At 39.8% G+C, this 18,687-nt stretch overlaps 1 protein-coding gene and 1 long non-coding RNA gene across 2 annotated transcripts in view; one reads left to right on the top strand and one right to left on the bottom strand.

Annotated features, from left to right (window-relative positions):
* Positions 1-931: 931 nt before the first annotated feature.
* On the bottom strand, positions 932-2,586 carry LOC136694276 (uncharacterized). Its single transcript, XR_010802164.1, has 3 exons — positions 2,438-2,586; positions 2,179-2,303; positions 932-1,093 (listed from the first exon to the last, which is right to left on the bottom strand). It is a non-coding gene; the product is annotated as an uncharacterized lncRNA (long non-coding RNA).
* Positions 2,587-14,714: 12,128 nt separating this feature from the next.
* LOC136694219 (zinc finger protein 850-like) overlaps positions 14,715-18,687 on the top strand; it is a 517,486-nt gene continuing 513,513 nt past the window's right edge. The window contains exon 1 of the mRNA XM_066667613.1: positions 14,715-14,777. The gene's annotated coding sequence lies outside the window, so the exon portion shown is untranslated. The remainder of the gene's footprint in view (positions 14,778-18,687) is intronic.

The raw sequence follows: 18,687 nt of genomic DNA, 5'->3' as shown, positions 1-18,687 counted from the left end.
TCAACAAGGTTGGTGTGACTGCATCAAAAGCTACCACAATGTGACGTGTTCATGAAAGGGGTTACAATAGCCACATTTCTAAAATCCAGCCACTCTTGAGCCAGAAAATAGTAGCTGGTCTGGTTCTCAGTGCTCCAAAGTCCTCTGTTCAGATTAAAGTCAAATTTGCATTTTATTTAGTAATCAAGGTGCTAGAGTCTGGAGAAAGGCACAGAATCAAATGTGTCTGAAGTCCAGTGTGAGGTTTCCACACTTTGTGATGGTTTGGGGTGCCAGGTCATCTGCTGCTGTTGACATACTGTGTTTAATCAAGTCCAATATCAACTCAGGTGTCTACCAGGAGATTTTAGAAGACGTCACACTTCCATCTGCTGACAAGCTTTATCGACATGCAGATTCCCTTGTCCAGTAGGACTTGGCATCTGCCAAAACTATTTCCAGATGGCTTGCTGTCCATGACATCATGCATGAATACTAAGCTCACTCTCTGGACCCAAACTCCATACAGAGTATTCTCAAGAGTATGATGAGGAACACCTGACCCAGCAATAAAGACAAGTTGAAGGCTAAAATCAAAGCAACCTGAGCTTCAATAACATCTCAGCACTGCCACAAACCGATTGCCTCCATGCCACACTACATTAACACAGCAATTTGAAGTAAAAGATCCAGAAACAAGTAGGGTGGTTAAAAGTGAATGTACTTTTCTGATTGAGGTTTATTCTATATTATTCTAATAATACATAATTTCTGAAATATGACATTAATTGAAATGTCACTTTACCTTATTGAATGTACCTAACTGAATGAACTTCTAGACAATGTTGTAATTTTTGGGACACAATTCAAGTGATGGGCATCACTTGAAGTTAATGAAAGCTACTTGTAGAATGCATAAAACTTATATTCTGTGTAGTATGGTGTACTAGTATACTGCCTAAAAGGACACATCGACAAACCTAGCTTAGTGCAGCATGTCACATACATAGCGAGACACTGTTACCTTGGCAGACTCTGATGCTGAAATGCCAGACCTGCGTCCTGTAGTCTCAGTCAGGGATAATTCACCGCTCACCTTGTCCTCATTTGGAAACTGCAAACAAAAACAGAGAAATACTCATAATCACATCAAGACAAATCATCATTTGAAATACGCTTACATTACTCAAAGACTAACAAAAGATGAACAGCGGATGTGCTGAAAAACACCATATGGAGGACTACTGAAAATATGAACCTTCTGACTGTATTACCATTAACTGTGGTAAAGCGTAACATATTCTGAAACTTTAGCACTGACATAGTGAACAAAGTCACAGTCTTGTCCTCCTAGGAAAAGGACACTCCCTTAGAGTCAGAAAGGGGACGATACACACCCACTTGAAATCCTGCATGAAAACATGCATTCACACACAAGTACAAAAACGGAGACGTCACATCTGTGTGGTTAAAACATATCGTGGTCTATCACATTAGCAACATACACCTTAAACTCGACAGTACGACATGCACATTTAGAAGCTGTGAGTTTTTCCCTTTTCAGATTTTCTATAGTAACAGACGAATGCTCAGAGCAAAGCTTTAAGAAACAGACACTACTAGTACACTAATACCACTCCTGTATACTAACCAATATGAAGCAATATTGATCATAGCCTTTTAAAACAGTATAGGGAGCAGGCCTGCTTCCCATAATCTCTGTCGGAGATAATGCACTGCCAAGCTCTTCCTTACTCAACAACTACAAATGATAACAGAGAAATACTCATGATGATCTCAGAGCACTGGCTAAACACGACCCTATCACAAAAGAAAGAGCGATTAAAACATGGATGAGGAAAAGCACTGGATTGCAAAAATTCTGATGGTATTGTTCATTAACTGTGGCAAAGGGTCAGACATTCTTACTACTCTAGGTCTGAAAGAGTGAACAAAATCACAGTCTTATCATCCTAGGGAAGGTACCCTCCTCTATAGTCAGAATTGGGACGACACGCACTGTTCAATTCCAGACTGACATTTACCAAAAGCAGTGAGTCGACACAGCGTATTGTCACACTCGTGTGTGGTCACAAATGGGGTCCCTATTCCACTCTTTTCTTTCTGCTGAATTCAAGGCTTGAGTTAGATTCATTTAAATCATGATTTCATCCCCTCTACAACAATTCCAGTTCTCACCTTTTTTTTCTTTTGTTGGGGACAATCACCGATCACTGCAGATGGCTCAAGTTGCAGCCCTGCTTGGTCTGAACTTGTTGCAGTCTGAACTTTGCGAGATTATCATGAAGATTCTGTTTTTTGGACTTTACAAAGTGATAGACATATTGACAGCAATATCACATCCACGTAAAAAAGGTTTGAGTATTCATATGATAATTAGATACTCATAATTACTTAACACATTACTCAAAATAGCCAAACTGTCTGGAAACATTACCTGCTCCCTCCAAGGCCAGTCTCCATCCCCATAATCATAGTGAAGCTCTTCACCTGGTATTATATCTTTTAGTGCAAAAAGGCACAGATGTGGCTTGCCCTTGACTTCAATAGTTTTCATCTTACAATTTGGATGTTTTGCATCATCATTAACCAGCCTTCCCAAAGAATCATCTTCCTGAGAAGCATCCACGCTGCATTGAGATAAACACAGAACAATTTAAAAAATCTTAATATAACCAGTAGCTATCATATAAATACAGACATTTCAAGGCACTTACCACCAGCACTTTCCCTTCCACTAAAAATCAAACAAAAAAAAATTGTTCCTTCTCTGTATAATAAGCCATACGACAGCTGCAGTCTTTTTGTGTTATGAGTTCACCCCTGTACTCAAGGACAAAATCACCCTTAGGTACAGCCTCCATGGCAAACACTCCACGACCTTTAAACATAAGTAAACATTATTATTATCTCATTACTGGACCCTCTCATCTTCAGAAAAAAAATGTCATTTTGGAAATAACGTGGATGACTAATATTAATACTATAATATCATAGTACAGGGGAAAATAGTAAAATGTAGCAACTATAGTCCATGTCTAAAAATACTTCAAACATCCAAATTAGTTAACATACCTTTGTGAACACCAATATAGCGTTTCTCAAATCCTGGTTTGTCAAGCGCTGCTCGGACATAATATTCAGCCTCATCTTTTGTCCTAAGTCGTCTTTTTCTTTGACTTGAGTCAACCATTTTTGAAAGTCTAAAGCTGATCTGGTCGTGGAGATGGGGGAATACATCTTCTCTATAAGGGGATTCCCTGGGAGGGCTGTAGACAGAACATAAGATGATGTCTTTTGGAGTTTCTGTAATTTCTTTATAAATTTTAAGCCAAATTAGTGATTTTTCTAGTTTTAGTGGGACTATAAATGTAGACAGTTCTGATTTGTACCAGATAATAATTCCACCAGAATCTCTACCTCTTTTAACGTCAGGGTGTTTAACAGATGGAAGAATGATTTCTTTGTAGTTGGGGGGACAGTGAGTGATGGAATCAGATTTACAGCAAGTTTATACTGAAATAATAATGTCAGTGTTTTTTGTGTTCTGTATGAATTCAGTGTTTTTACTTTTGTACCCGAATAGAGATGATTTTATGCCCTGAATGTTCCACATCGAGATAGACAGAGGTTTCATTTTAAATTATATGGAAGTGATAAAACAAATACAAGTAGTTTTTAAAAGGAGATAAACCTGTGTAGTATAGCTTTTGATTTTGTAAACTATTTACAACCTGTGTGCAAGGACATTCATTTTATTTATTAATCAGTCTGTGGTTTGATTGTGTTTAGTGATTGTCACTTAGCTCAGCAGTCTGCTGCATATAAGACTAAGCAGCTGTTTGATCTCGCCTAGGTCTGCAGCACTGGTGGGGGCTGGGTTTTTCACCACTGTAGCGTAGGTCTGCTCCTTGGCTTCTCAAGGGGGGTCTGCATTGCATCCTAGGGCCACATCTTTCAAATTTTTGGCAAAGGTTCCCACATAGTCTTTGTGCAGGTGAACGTGGTCATGGAGATTATGGATGTTCAGGTTGAGGTGGTGTACCAGGTGGACATTGGCTATTAATGCACATCTGCGGGAGATGTCTGCATTTATCTTGTAGATAGTAGCAGGGTGGAGGTTTCTCCAGGGCAGAATGGTAGAGATGGAGATCTTTGTGGTGGGGAAGGTCTGTGTGGTCTGTGCTACTCCTTCTATGCACTCAGCTACTCTCTCTTGTTGTGACCTTAAGTCATTAGTGCCAGTGTGGATGATAATATGATCTGGTTAAGCAGTGAAGCATGTCTGCTCTCTCTCTCTCATACACACACACACACACACATACACACACGCTCTCTCTCTCTCTCTCACTCTCTCTCACACACACTCTCACTCTCTCTCTCACACACACACTCTCTCTTTCTCTCTCTCTCTCTCTCTCTCACACACACACACTCTATCTCACACACACTCTCTCTCTCTCTCACACACACACTCTCACACTCTCTCTCTCACACACACACTCTCTCTCACTGTTACGACCCAGTCTAGGGTTGAGCCGTAACAGAATGAGGTGTGTGTTGGAATTAATGTATGAGAAGGGAATAACTGTAACAGAGATGTAAACTGTGAAACAAAAGGACACAAACGGAACCACAGAATGTATAATGAATAGAATATATATTGTAAATGTGATATTTACAATGAGCCAAACACCAGTGAACTTCAGGATGGCCTTATGCCGACAAAAACAACAAACAAACACCCCTCCTAACTGACGCACAAACAGCTCTAACTTACCTAAGTGAAAACAAAAAGGAAACAAAAGACAATGCCTTACACCCCTATGTATATACAAAAACTCACACAAAACCCACTCCCAAAACAAACGGCAGCCAGCTCTACTCTACATCAGTATTCAAAAAGGGGCAAAAACAAACTCGTAGTCGAAGTGGGAATGTAACAAAGTCAAAACCAGGAAAACACTCAGAATTCATTATACACAACACAAATCACATAGCACAAAAACAAAGCTGACTAGCAGTGTACACACAGACATATTTATGACTCCTGCCGACATGACGAAATGGTGACAGACACAACACATGGACTGGATGGTGGACTGGACTCAGGTCGACGCACAAATACACGAACTGGAAACTGGAATGAACTCTAGACGGGTGAACAAACATGGACTGGAACAGATTGCAGAACCTATAATTTTACAGAGATAGTGAGAGAGAGAGAGAAAAAAAACATACATAGCGCAGCGTAATACTCACACACACACTCTCTTTCTCACACACACACTCCCTCCCACACAAACTCTCTATCTCTCTCACACAGACTCTCTCTCTCACACACACATTCTCTGTCTCTCACACACACACACTCTTTCTCTCTCTCACACACACACACATACACACACACTCTCTCTCTCTCTCTCTCTCTCTCTCTCTCTGGTTGCAGGCGTTCATTCAAATGAAGCGGGACCAGGCCCTACATGACTGTTTAAGGCTGAGACGACTTGATTACAAAAGTATAATCTGGCGTGCCTCTGCTTCACTGGAATAAAACCCTGTAGCCACACTGGCCCTTTGTGGATACAATTGGTGACCTCTGCCCCAGGACATGCACATCAACCCCCAAAGTGGGGATTAAACAGGCATTTAACACCCCAAACTTACCCCAAATTTTGAAAGCCGTCTGCACATTTCAACCAACATAAAAATTCTGGAATCACAAAGTTTCATTCACAACTGAAACCAGAGTAGTTTTTCAGCACCAACCGTGATGATCTCTATGGGTTTATTTAGTTAATGAATGGCCATTAAGAGCACAGGACCTAGAATAAAGATTATCATGCAGTGTCCTAAGGGGAAAAAAACAGCCAAATAGAGCTGTGTACATTCCATGGAAAGGTTTTTCAAAGTTGCCTCTAAAATTAAAACACAGGAGACAATTTGTTTTTTATTTTTCCTCTGTAAGCCATGACCTGAGACACAATGGTGGTGTAGTATATATGTAGCGTTTGACCTTATTCGATCTCGTTCTGAATAATGACGTTTTGACTAATGATAATAATTGTTATTGTTATGATTGACTTAAATGACAAAAACATTAACAAGTAGTTAGAGAGTGAATACTGTCATCGCTACGTGAGTTCTTCGGGATTTTCAGACTCTTAATGAACAGACTCCACACACTGTTATTTCAAGTAATGGAAATATTTTATTAAGAGAAAAGAGACTATTTACTAAACATAGCACGATCCTAGAAATTCTCAGTGGATCAACGCAGGTCAAACCGGTTCGAATTTAAAGATAGGCTAGGTGATATGACTTGACTAATGTGTTGCTAAATGAGATTTAATCAATGTATAAATTTATCAAGAGACTTAATTAGGCATCAGCTTCTGAAAAGTGAGTAAATTTTGCTTGCTTACTCTTGTCACCGTTATCACCAAGCCGTTGGGTCCAACAATTCAATCTCCATTCTCCGGGTCTTTGCTTCTCGTCCTCCCCGTGTCACTGAAGGTAGGCTCGTTAGGGAGGGGATTCCTTCCAGGGTGAGTCAGACACTCTTGGCCTTAGACAGTGTGACATCAGTCGGGGGATTCCCTTCACGGAGAACTGCTGGCCTGGCTGGTTCGTCCCCGGAGTGAGGGGGGGCGTCGAAGAGTCATTCACTCGTTACTCGAGTCCCCAGAAGCGATGCCCTTAGAAGTCAGAGTATAACTCTAACAAATCCGCTATCAACTAATCTCAGGGGTGATATCTTATTCTGGCCAAAATAAGTTTAACCTGCTTTGATCAGTCGTGAGATTAAACTTTGATTGGGCGACAAAACATGAACTCAAATAAGCAAAGAAAAGATTACTGAGAGTTACTCGATGTTACTCGGTAGTTTCTGTATCACACTGCTAACTAGCACAAGGCGTCCCTTGGAAGTTGAGTGAGATCCTTTGTTAGAGTCTTTTTGAAGAGTAGTTTCGTCGGCGTAAGGAAGAAGGAAGAGTGTCGCAAGCGAAGTGAAGAGCGACGTGAGGAGCATAGCGGAAAGAAAAGGGTAGCAGAAGAGTAACAAGAGAAGAGAGTGAACAGAGATGGGCACTCCCTTTTCAGATGTGGTGCGGTCACGCCCATTTGGGAGGTCTCCTTCCTTTGATTGGATCCTGGGTCTGAGGCTCACGTGACTTGTTTCACATTTCAGAGAGAGAAAGAAGTCACATATACTGAATAATATAGAATAATGACTAGGGTAAAATACATTATACATACTTGGGGTACAGCATAATGAGTGTCCTGGATTATTTTTATCAAATATCTATGTATCTATATATCTTGGGTACGTTACAATTACATCCCACTACAATATTATGCTAGATGTTAGAAACTAATTCGTTTTCCTAATCAGAGACAGAAATTCTCCTTCATGATTGAAACAGTAATACACATCACTTCATTAGTTAGTAGACATTCACTTGAGAATAACATAAGGGCCATCTGTGTGATTCTGCATACGATAAGGCTTGCCATCTTGACGCCGAGGGCCATAAACTAGGTTCATTAATTCTGGTCTTCACCACTTTGTTTGATCTTCTTTTTCCTAAAAGCCTCATAAACTGGGCCTGTTATCTTTCCATTTCTGAAGACGAGGAGGGGGTCATGGACAAGTGTCCTGGTCAGACTTTGATGTGCGTGAGTTGGTGTGTGTGTGTGTGTGTGGGGAGGGGTGCAGAGTTTGTACGCACACACACAGTTTTGTGGAATGTGGGGTTCTGTCCCAAGAAATCCTTATTGAGAGTGGAGAGTCTTTCATTCAGAACTTTTCATTTCTTTATTCGATCCATACTCCACTACAGTGGACCATTTTCAGTGTCCTCAAACAAACCCACAATGGGTCATACACCACCTTTTGTAGTACATTGTGGGTTTGTTTGAGGACTCACTTATTGAATCTGCACCCTTCAGTTCACCCTTTAATAATTCTCCTCCAGATGTCAAACGCAGAGTGTAATGACTAGATCAAACGTCACTTTCTAAAACCTGACAGAATATGATAAGCCAAGGGCCATTGCTCTGCACGTTGTTGGAGAATTCTCTGCCGCCCAACACCAGATGCAGCTAACGAACAAAGCTCTCTGAACCTTTATGGAGTGAGGAGAGAACTACAATCTGCAGAGGGCAGCGGCACCAGGACCAAGACTGAGAGCTAGTGCAAATACTACAGCGGTGATCACCTCCGAGGTGCGCTCACTAACACGTGGTAATGATGAGCATGTCGCCTAGCTTCATTTACTTTACAAAATAAAAGACCTCCATGCACCTGCTCACTTTTAAAACTGAATATGCCACAAATACATTTGAACAGAATAAAGTAATACAATGGCAGCTTATTTAAGTAAGTACACAAAGTTAAACCAGACTTTCTCGCTCCACCGTTTGGTCTCTTTGCATTTAACAGGCTGAAAATGCTAACACTATCAGAGAAATAATATTTTTTTCTTAATTTGAATTGACCATATCTCCTTACTTCTTTCTCCTTCCATATTAGTGTATTTCCCCACTGCTCTAAATCAGTGTGCAACATGTAAATAAAAACAACTTACAATGATGTGCAAATCACACAGACGCACTGAGGAGTCATAATCCCAGAACCTAAACCCAGCGTAGAGGGGCTCAGTGAATGTGGAGGTGAGTGTGTGTAAGTGTGTGAGTGTGTGTGTGTGAGGTGAGATGGTGTAGAAGGACAGAGTGCCGGACCCACAGTCCAGAAACACTCCGACTCTGTTAGAGCGAGAGGGGGGGTGTATCTCAGTTTTTTTTGATCATTGTGTCTGACACAGTAACTGTTCTCAGAGCAGAACAGACTCCAGGAGAATTTATTGTCTCCAAACCAACTCTCATCTCCTCGTCCTTTCCTCCTGATTCCTCTGTACGACACTGAGATATAAACCCACCCCCAGCTCCACTCCACCTCCCAGTAACAGCGTCCAGTGAAACTCTCCACACTCAGAACCTGAGGAACATCATCAAATCTCTCCGGATGATCTGGATACGACTGAGTCTCCTCCACACTCTCCACCTTCCTGTTTCCCTCAGACAGAGAGAGAGCAGTGTGTGCTGTGTTTGGATCCAGAGTCAGATCACAGTAATCTGTAACACACACACACACACACATTACATTGTGTTAGATTGAGTATGTTTGTGTTGTACGATAGTGTGTGTGTGTGTCTGTATAGTATATGTGTGTGTATAGTGTGTGTGTGTGTACAGTGTGTGCGTGTTAGTGTATAGTGTGTGTGTGTGTGTGTGTATAGTGTGTGTGTGTGTGTGTGTATAGTGTGTTAGTGTAAGTGTGTGAGTGTGTGTTAGTGAATAGTGTGTAGTGTGTCTGTGTGTGTACAGTGTATTGTGTGTGTGTGTGTGTTAGTGTATAGAGTGTGTGTGTGTGTGTGTGTATCTTACATTTCTTCAGTCCTGGTCTCATTCTGCTGATTCCTCCGTGTTGGACTCTAAAGATCAAACACACACATTTATAAACTCATTAAACTCCACATCAACCTGAAACTAGGGCTGTGACCATAAGCGCATTCCCCCAACACCGGGGTCATGTGATGCCCCCCGCTGGGTTCAGCTCCTCCCCCTCATCACCGCAGTGGGGGGCTGCACTTCTGTGGTTTTACAGCTCAAACTTACAGGAGTGTGTTCACCCATCAGCCACAACATTATGAACACCTCCTTGTTTCTACACTCACTGTCCTCTCTCTGAGCCCCACATTCACACGCCAGTCAATCTGTAGTTCTACAGTTACACACCGTGTCCACTCACTGTCCTCTCTCTCAGCTCCACCGTCCACACGCCGGTCACTCTGTAGTTCTACAGTTACACACCGTGTCCACTCACTGTCCACTCTCTCAGCTCCACCGTCCACACGCTGGTCACTCTGTAGTTCTACAGTTACACACCGTGTCCACTCACTGTCCAATCTCTCAGCTCCACCGTCCACACGCCGGTCACTCTGTAGTTCTACAGTTACACACCGTGTCCACTCACTGTCCACTCTCTCAGCTCCACCGTCCACACACAGGTGACTCTGTAGTTCTACAGTTACACACCGTGTCCACTCACTGTCCTCTCTCTCAGCTCCACCGTCCACACGCCGGTCACTCTGTAGTTCTACAGTTACACACCGTGTCCACTCACTGTCCACTCTCTCAGCTCCACCGTCCACACGCTGGTCACTCTGTAGTTCTACAGTTACACACCGTGTCCACTCACTGTCCACTCTCTCAGCTCCACCGTCCACACGCAGGTCACTCTGTAGTTCTACAGTTACACACCGTGTCCACTCACTGTCCACTCTCTCAGCTCCACCGTCCACACGCAGGTCACTCTGTAGTTCTACAGTTACACACCGTGTCCACTCACTGTCCACTCTCTCAGCTCCACCGTCCACACACCGGTCACTCTGTAGTTCTACAGTTACACTGTCCACGCACTGTCCACTCTCTTAGCTCCACCGTCCACACGCCGGTCACTCTATAGTTCTACAGTTACACACCATGTCCACTCACTGTCCACTCTCTCAGCTCCACCGTCCACACACCAGTCACTCTGTAGTTCTACAGTTACACACCGTGTCCACTGTATCCCAGCGGCACCATACATTCAGGTACAAATCTTTGGTATCAATAAGCTAAATACGCTGTCACAACAGGTACAAATACGCTGACATATTTTGGCGGTGTGGTAACGGAGGTCATCTTAGATCAACCCTTCCTTCAAACTGGACAGGTACATGTGCTCTGGTCATGTTGGCAGAGCCGACACTTATTTTTCCTGGATCCAAATTGTCTGACCTTCCGACTAAACAGGTGACTCACAGAGCCAAGAGAAATTTCTTGGGGGACCGTTTGATTTACTTAGGCATTCCACGTGGGATCCCCGATTAATTCAAAGCACAGAACCCTATAGGAGCAGGTTTTGAGTCCATTTTCATATGGGTAACGATCAACAAAAATGTGGATTGGATAAATTTCATATGGTATAATCAACAACGTCTGGCTAATATGACCCATGACACACTGAAATTCTGGGGGAACAGTTGCATTACACTTCACAAATGACATATCAGAACCGAATTCCCCTAGATATGATTTTGGCTGAAAAGGGAGGTGTATGTCACAGGTTTGGTGATCGCTGCTGCACTTTCATTCCTAATCACACAGCAGAAAATGGGTCATTCACTGAGGCAATGAAGGAGTTAACAACTTTTACTGAGGAGTTGTATACATTTTCAGGTATAAATAATGACTGGATGACATGGTTTGATTCCTATTTTGGCAAATGGGGGGCATTGAGGCTGAAACTGGCTGTCACGGTAATCATTTCTCTATTAGTAATAACATTAATCAGATGTTGTATTATTCCCTGTGCCAGAAGCCTGATCATAAAAATTATTGAACGTTCTGTTGGTATGAAAATCAGTATGGTGAGTGCAGATGTGTACATGGAGCTTGACCCTGCAGCCGAGAAAAATCCGCTGGATGAGATGCCTCTTGAAATGCCCCCGCCAATCTATGCCTCATTGGATGAGGAGTAAATCTTTTTCATTTTTCATTTATTATTCACTTTTCATTTATTAATGCTGATTTCAAGTTGATTTTATGATTTCATAGGTTTAAATAATCATTTGATTTAATCATTTGACATGTAATCATATCACATGTAATCATTCAATATGTTTTTTTAAGTGCATGAGTTATGATGCCTAGACTGAAAGCTTAGCTAGTCCATGGTTGATGTTATCTTTTGCATTTCCTTTTAGCAATATTATGATTAAAGTTTGTTAATCATAAAAGAAGAAAGAAGGAAGAATGTGATGGAAAAATGCAGATTAACACTAATGAGTAATGATTAATAATAACTAATGACATAATATGATTAATATATGGATATAATAGATTAATATTGATTAATCTTGGTTAATTCTTACTAAATGATGTAGGCCTTAGTGCTTGAAGGTGAAGGGACTTATTGCATTGTGTGGTTACGTTGACCTGTGGGAGTCAACAACTGAAGGACATCTCTCACCATTTCTCCCTGGCAACTATAAAGTTGGAGATAATGAGGCACCAATAAGGGAATGTTTGGGTTGATGGAACGAGACATGTTGATTGTGTACGTGACTGGGGTTCTATATATGACTTGATTTTGTTCAATAAACTCGAGAGATAAGAGAGAATCTTTGACTGTGTGTCTTATTCCTCTGTTCTCCCCAAAGAATTCTTTGAGCATTGATCTTTTGATCTTCCTTCCTGGTTATACGTAGATTAATTTTAGATTTGCCATAACCGCATCAAGCTACTTGTTGAGGAACTAATTAAAATAATTGCTTGTTGAAAGCAATAACATGGTGTTTAATACTATAAATGTATATATTCATCATACTACATTTATCATAATAATCACATCTAAAGTGTTCAAAATAAAGTAAATTATCCTACAGATTATAAAGAGATAAAGCAGCAGGTTAATAAAACACTTATGTTAACTTTGCAAAATTATTCAAAGTGTAAGTACATACCGCCATCTACTGGCAATATGTTGCAACTTTAGTGAAAAGGCCAAGATGTTGTAGAATAACGTCTGTAAAGGTAAATAAAATAAAGCAAACAAACAAATAACTCTAACCAATCCGGCTTCAAGAGTGGCCACTCGACGGAAACTGCGCTTCTGTCAGTAATTGAAGCTCTTAAAGATGCCAAAGCAACAGGTCAGTCCTTAGTTCTCAACCTGCTTGACCTATCAGCAGCATTTGATACGGTCAACCACCACATCTTACTAAACAAACTTACTGACATGGGCTTCAAGAACAATGCACTCTCCTGGTTTGAGTCTTATCTCACTGGACGATCCTTCAATGTGTCATGGCTTGGACAAACATCAGCGCGACACCACCTCACCACAGGTGTGCCCCAAGGCACAGTGCTGGGTCCCCTCCTTGTACACCACCTCTCTAGGCCCAATCATACATTCACACGGCTTCTCCGGCTTCTGAACTGCTGGTCCTCCCAGCCAAGCAAGCTATTCTCCACAACATCAGCATCAAGCTAGAGTCCCTATCGGTGGCTTCCACCAAGGTTGTAAGAAACCTGGGGGTCATGGTTGATGACCAGCTGACCTTTGCAGATCACGTTACCGCTGTAGCTCGATCGTGCTGCTTCTCCCTATTCAACATAAGGAAGATTAGGCCATACCTAACTCAACATGCAACACAGCTCCTTGTTCGGACATTAGTAATTTCCCGTCTTGAACATTGCAGCGCCCTCCTGACAGGTCTTCCGGCCTGTGCTGTGAGACCGCTACAGATGATCCAGAATGCTGCAGCACGCCTGGTTTTCAACCAGCCTAAAAGAGCACATGTCACACTATTAGTTGAGCTGCATTGGCTACCCTTAGCTGCTCGCATCAAATTTAAATCACCAATGATGACCTTCAAAGTGTTCACTGGCTCTGCTCCCATCTACCTCAATAGACTCTTAAAACCATATGTTAGCGCCCGCCCTCTCCGTTCCTCAAAGGAGTGACAACTAACACGGCCAACCCCCCGTACAGGTCAGTCGAGGCTATTCTCATCTCTGGTACCACGCTGGTGGAACGAGCTTCCAAGCACTATCAGAGCAACAGAAACCCTCTCCGCATTCAAGAAATCCTTGAAGACCCAGCTCTTCCGAGAGTATCTCTTGCTCTGAAAGTCTTTCTTTAATGCACTTATTACTTCCTGGCATATTGCACTCAATGTAAGGTAATTTGTATAAATTGTGCTGTAGTTTGAATGTTAGATCCTCTTTTGTAAGTCGCTTTGGATAAAAGCGTCTGTCAAATACATAAATGTAAATGTAAATGTAAAAAGATAGATAGATAGATAGATAGATACATACTTTATTGATCCCCAGGGGAAATTCAAGGTCTCAGTAGCTTACAGACGTCACATACAACAGTCACTAACGGCAATGGTCTAATATAAAGAAAAAATTATTCCACTGTACATAAGAGACAGTTGAAGATAGAACATGATACTAAAATACTAACTGTTAAAAATACTTTATACCTAAAACAAATATCAATGTAGGCTATGGAGTCATATATCTTATATATATATTTTATATTTTATATATCTTATATATCATATATTTTATAATATCAAATTATAAAAAAAATCAAATAGCAAAAAATTAACATAGTGTGCTTAAGAATGATAAAACATAGCCTGGCATGAATCTGTGATATAGTGGGAAAAAAACAAAATCAAACAAAAATAAAATTCTGTAGACTTAAAAATATGCCGTCTGTACATGAAAAAAAAAAACCTCTGCAGATATAAAAACATGCTGTACACTTAAAAAAGTTCTGTAGACATAAAAGGAACACCTCTCAATACAACAACACACACATACTTTTCGTCTGTACACGTTATATTATTTTTAGGTTACAGGCGTTAGGTTTAAGACGATTTTGGCCCCAAATGCATGCCATACACACTTTCTTTTCCTGCCCGCTGTATGGAGTAACCATGTGACTGAAAACAACCTATTGAAATGATCGTCTGGACTAAGGACGCTGTCTCTGTGGGGACTGTCCAATAGGACTGTTATGATTTTCCAGCCAATCGTGTGAGAGGGGGCGGGTGTTGTGGAGTAGAGTGTGTGTGTGTGTGAGAGGGAAAGAGAGAGAAAAGCAGGAGGAGAGCTGTGTGTCGGAGAGAAATCAAGACCTGTTTTCACTGAAGGTAAATATGTGTTTAAGATATTTACACCCCGTTTATACCGTGTTTTACTGAAGATAAACGTGTTTAAGATGTTTACACCCCGTTTATACCGTGTTTTACTGAATATAAACGCGTTTAAGATATTTACACCCCGTTTATACCGTGTTTTACTGAAGATAAACGTGTTTAAGATGTTTACACCCCGTTTATACCGTGTTTTACTGAAGATAAACGTGTTTAAGATGTTTACACCCCGTTTATACCGTGTTTTACTGAAGATAAACGTGTTTAAGATGTTTACACCCCGTTTATACCGTGTTTTACTGAAGATAAACGTGTTTAAGATGTTTACACCGTGTTTTACTGGAGATAAACGTGTTTAAGATATTTACACCTCGTTTATACCGTGTTTTACTGAAGATAAACGTGTTTAAGATGTTTATACCGTGTTTTACTGAAGATAAACGTGTTTAAGATGTTTACACCCCGTTTATACCGTGTTTTACTGAAGATAAACGTGTTTAAGATATTTACACCCCGTTTATACCGTGTTTTACTGAAGATAAACGCGTTTAAGATATTTACACCCCGTTTATACCGTGTTTTACTGAAGATAAACGCGTTTAAGATATTTACACCCCGTTTATACCGTGTTTTACTGAAGATAAACGCGTTTAAGATATTTACACCCCGTTTATACCGTGTTTTACTGAAGATAAACGTGTTTAAGATGTTTATACCGTGTTTTACTGAAGATAAACGTGTTTAAGATATTTACACCTCGTTTATACCGTGTTTTACTGAAGATAAACGTGTTTAAGATATTTACACCTCGTTTATACCGTGTTTTACTGAAGATAAACGTGTTTAAGATGTTTATACCGTGTTTTACTGAAGATAAACGTGTTTAAGATATTTACACCCCGTTTATACCGTGTTTTACTGAAGATAAACGTGTTTAAGATGTTTATACCGTGTTTTACTGAAGATAAACGTGTTTAAGATATTTACACCTCGTTTATACCGTGTTTTACTGAAGATAAACGTGTTTAAGATGTTTACACCCCGTTTATACCGTGTTTTACTGAAGATAAACGCGTTTAAGATGTTTACACCCCGTTTATACCGTGTTTTACTGAAGATAAACGCGTTTAAGATATTTACACCCCGTTTATACCGTGTTTTACTGAAGATAAACGCGTTTAAGATATTTACACCCCGTTTATACCGTGTTTTACTGAAGATAAACGCGTTTAAGATGTTTACACCCCGTTTATACCGTGTTTTACTGAAGATAAACGTGTTTAAGATGTTTATACCGTGTTTTACTGAAGATAAACGTGTTTAAGATATTTACACCTCGTTTATACCGTGTTTTACTGAAGATAAACGTGTTTAAGATGTTTACACCCCGTTTATACCGTGTTTTACTGAAGATAAACGCGTTTAAGATATTTACACCCCGTTTATACCGTGTTTTACTGAAGATAAACGCGTTTAAGATATTTACACCCCGTTTATACCGTGTTTTACTGAAGATAAACGCGTTTAAGATGTTTACACCCCGTTTATACCGTGTTTTACTGAAGATAAACGTGTTTAAGATGTTTACACCCCGTTTATACCGTGTTTTACTGAAGATAAACGTGTTTAAGATGTTTACACCCCGTTTATACCGTGTTTTACTGAAGATAAACGTGTTTAAGATGTTTACACCCCGTTTATACCGTGTTTTACTGAAGATAAACGTGTTTAAGATGTTTACACCGTGTTTTACTGGAGATAAACGTGTTTAAGATATTTACACCTCGTTTATACCGTGTTTTACTGAAGATAAACGTGTTTAAGATGTTTATACCGTGTTTTACTGAAGATAAACGTGTTTAAGATGTTTACACCCCGTTTATACCGTGTTTTACTGAAGATAAACGTGTTTAAGATGTTTACACCGTGTTTTACTGGAGATAAACGTGTTTAAGATATTTACACCTCGTTTATACCGTGTTTTACTGAAGATAAACGTGTTTAAGATGTTTATACCGTGTTTTACTGAAGATAAACGTGTTTAAGATGTTTACACCCCGTTTATACCGTGTTTTACTGAAGATAAACGCGTTTAAGATATTTACACCCCGTTTATACCGTGTTTTACTGAAGATAAACGTGTTTAAGATGTTTATACCGTGTTTTACTGAAGATAAACGTGTTTAAGATATTTACACCTCGTTTATACCGTGTTTTACTGAAGATAAACGTGTTTAAGATATTTACACCCCGTTTATACCGTGTTTTACTGAAGATAAACGTGTTTAAGATGTTTATACCGTGTTTTACTGAAGATAAACGTGTTTAAGATATTTACACCTCGTTTATACCGTGTTTTACTGAAGATAAACGTGTTTAAGATGTTTACACCCCGTTTATACCGTGTTTTACTGAAGATAAACGCGTTTAAGATATTTACACCCCGTTTATACCGTGTTTTACTGAAGATAAACGCGTTTAAGATATTTACACCCCGTTTATACCGTGTTTTACTGAAGATAAACGTGTTTAAGATATTTACACCCCGTTTATACCGTGTTTTACTGAAGACAAACGCGTTTAAGATATTTACACCTTGTTTATACCGTGTTTTACTGAAGATAAACGCGTTTAAGATATTTACACCTCGTTTATACCGTGTTTTACTGAAGATAAACGTGTTTAAGATATTTACACCTCGTTTATACCGTGTTTTACTGAAGATAAACGTGTTTAAGATGTTTATACCGTGTTTTACTGAAGATAAACGTGTTTAAGATATTTACACCTCGTTTATACCGTGTTTTACTGAAGATAAACGTGTTTAAGATGTTTACACCCCGTTTATACCGTGTTTTACTGAAGATAAACGTGTTTAAGATATTTACACCCCATTTATACCGTGTTTTACTGAAGATAAACGCGTTTAAGATATTTACACCCCGTTTATACCGTGTTTTACTGAAGATAAACGCGTTTAAGATGTTTACACCCCGTTTATACCGTGTTTTACTGAAGATAAACGTGTTTAAGATATTTACACCCCGTTTATACCGTGTTTTACTGAAGATAAACGCGTTTAAGATATTTACACCCCGTTTATACCGTGTTTTACTGAAGATAAACGCGTTTAAGATGTTTACACCCCGTTTATACCGTGTTTTACTGAAGATAAACGCGTTTAAGATGTTTATACCGTGTTTTACTGAAGATAAACGTGTTTAAGATATTTACACCCCGTTTATACCGTGTTTTACTGAAGACAAACGCGTTTAAGATATTTACACCTTGTTTATACCGTGTTTTACTGAAGATAAACGCGTTTAAGATATTTACACCTCGTTTATACCGTGTTTTACTGAAGATAAACGTGTTTAAGATATTTACACCTCGTTTATACCGTGTTTTACTGAAGATAAACGTGTTTAAGATGTTTATACCGTGTTTTACTGAAGATAAACGTGTTTAAGATATTTACACCTCGTTTATACCGTGTTTTACTGAAGATAAACGTGTTTAAGATGTTTACACCCCGTTTATACCGTGTTTTACTGAAGATAAACGTGTTTAAGATATTTACACCCCATTTATACCGTGTTTTACTGAAGATAAACGCGTTTAAGATATTTACACCCCGTTTATACCGTGTTTTACTGAAGATAAACGCGTTTAAGATGTTTACACCCCGTTTATACCGTGTTTTACTGAAGATAAACGTGTTTAAGATATTTACACCCCGTTTATACCGTGTTTTACTGAAGATAAACGCGTTTAAGATATTTACACCCCGTTTATACCGTGTTTTACTGAAGATAAACGCGTTTAAGATATTTACACCCCGTTTATACCGTGTTTTACTGAAGATAAACGCGTTTAAGATGTTTACACCCCGTTTATACCGTGTTTT

This window comes from Hoplias malabaricus, chromosome 4 (assembly GCF_029633855.1).
Source record: "Hoplias malabaricus isolate fHopMal1 chromosome 4, fHopMal1.hap1, whole genome shotgun sequence".
Classification (NCBI taxonomy): Eukaryota; Metazoa; Chordata; class Actinopteri; order Characiformes; family Erythrinidae; genus Hoplias; species Hoplias malabaricus.
Note: the sequence above shows the minus strand (reverse complement) of the source record. Positions and strands in the feature narration are given on the sequence as shown.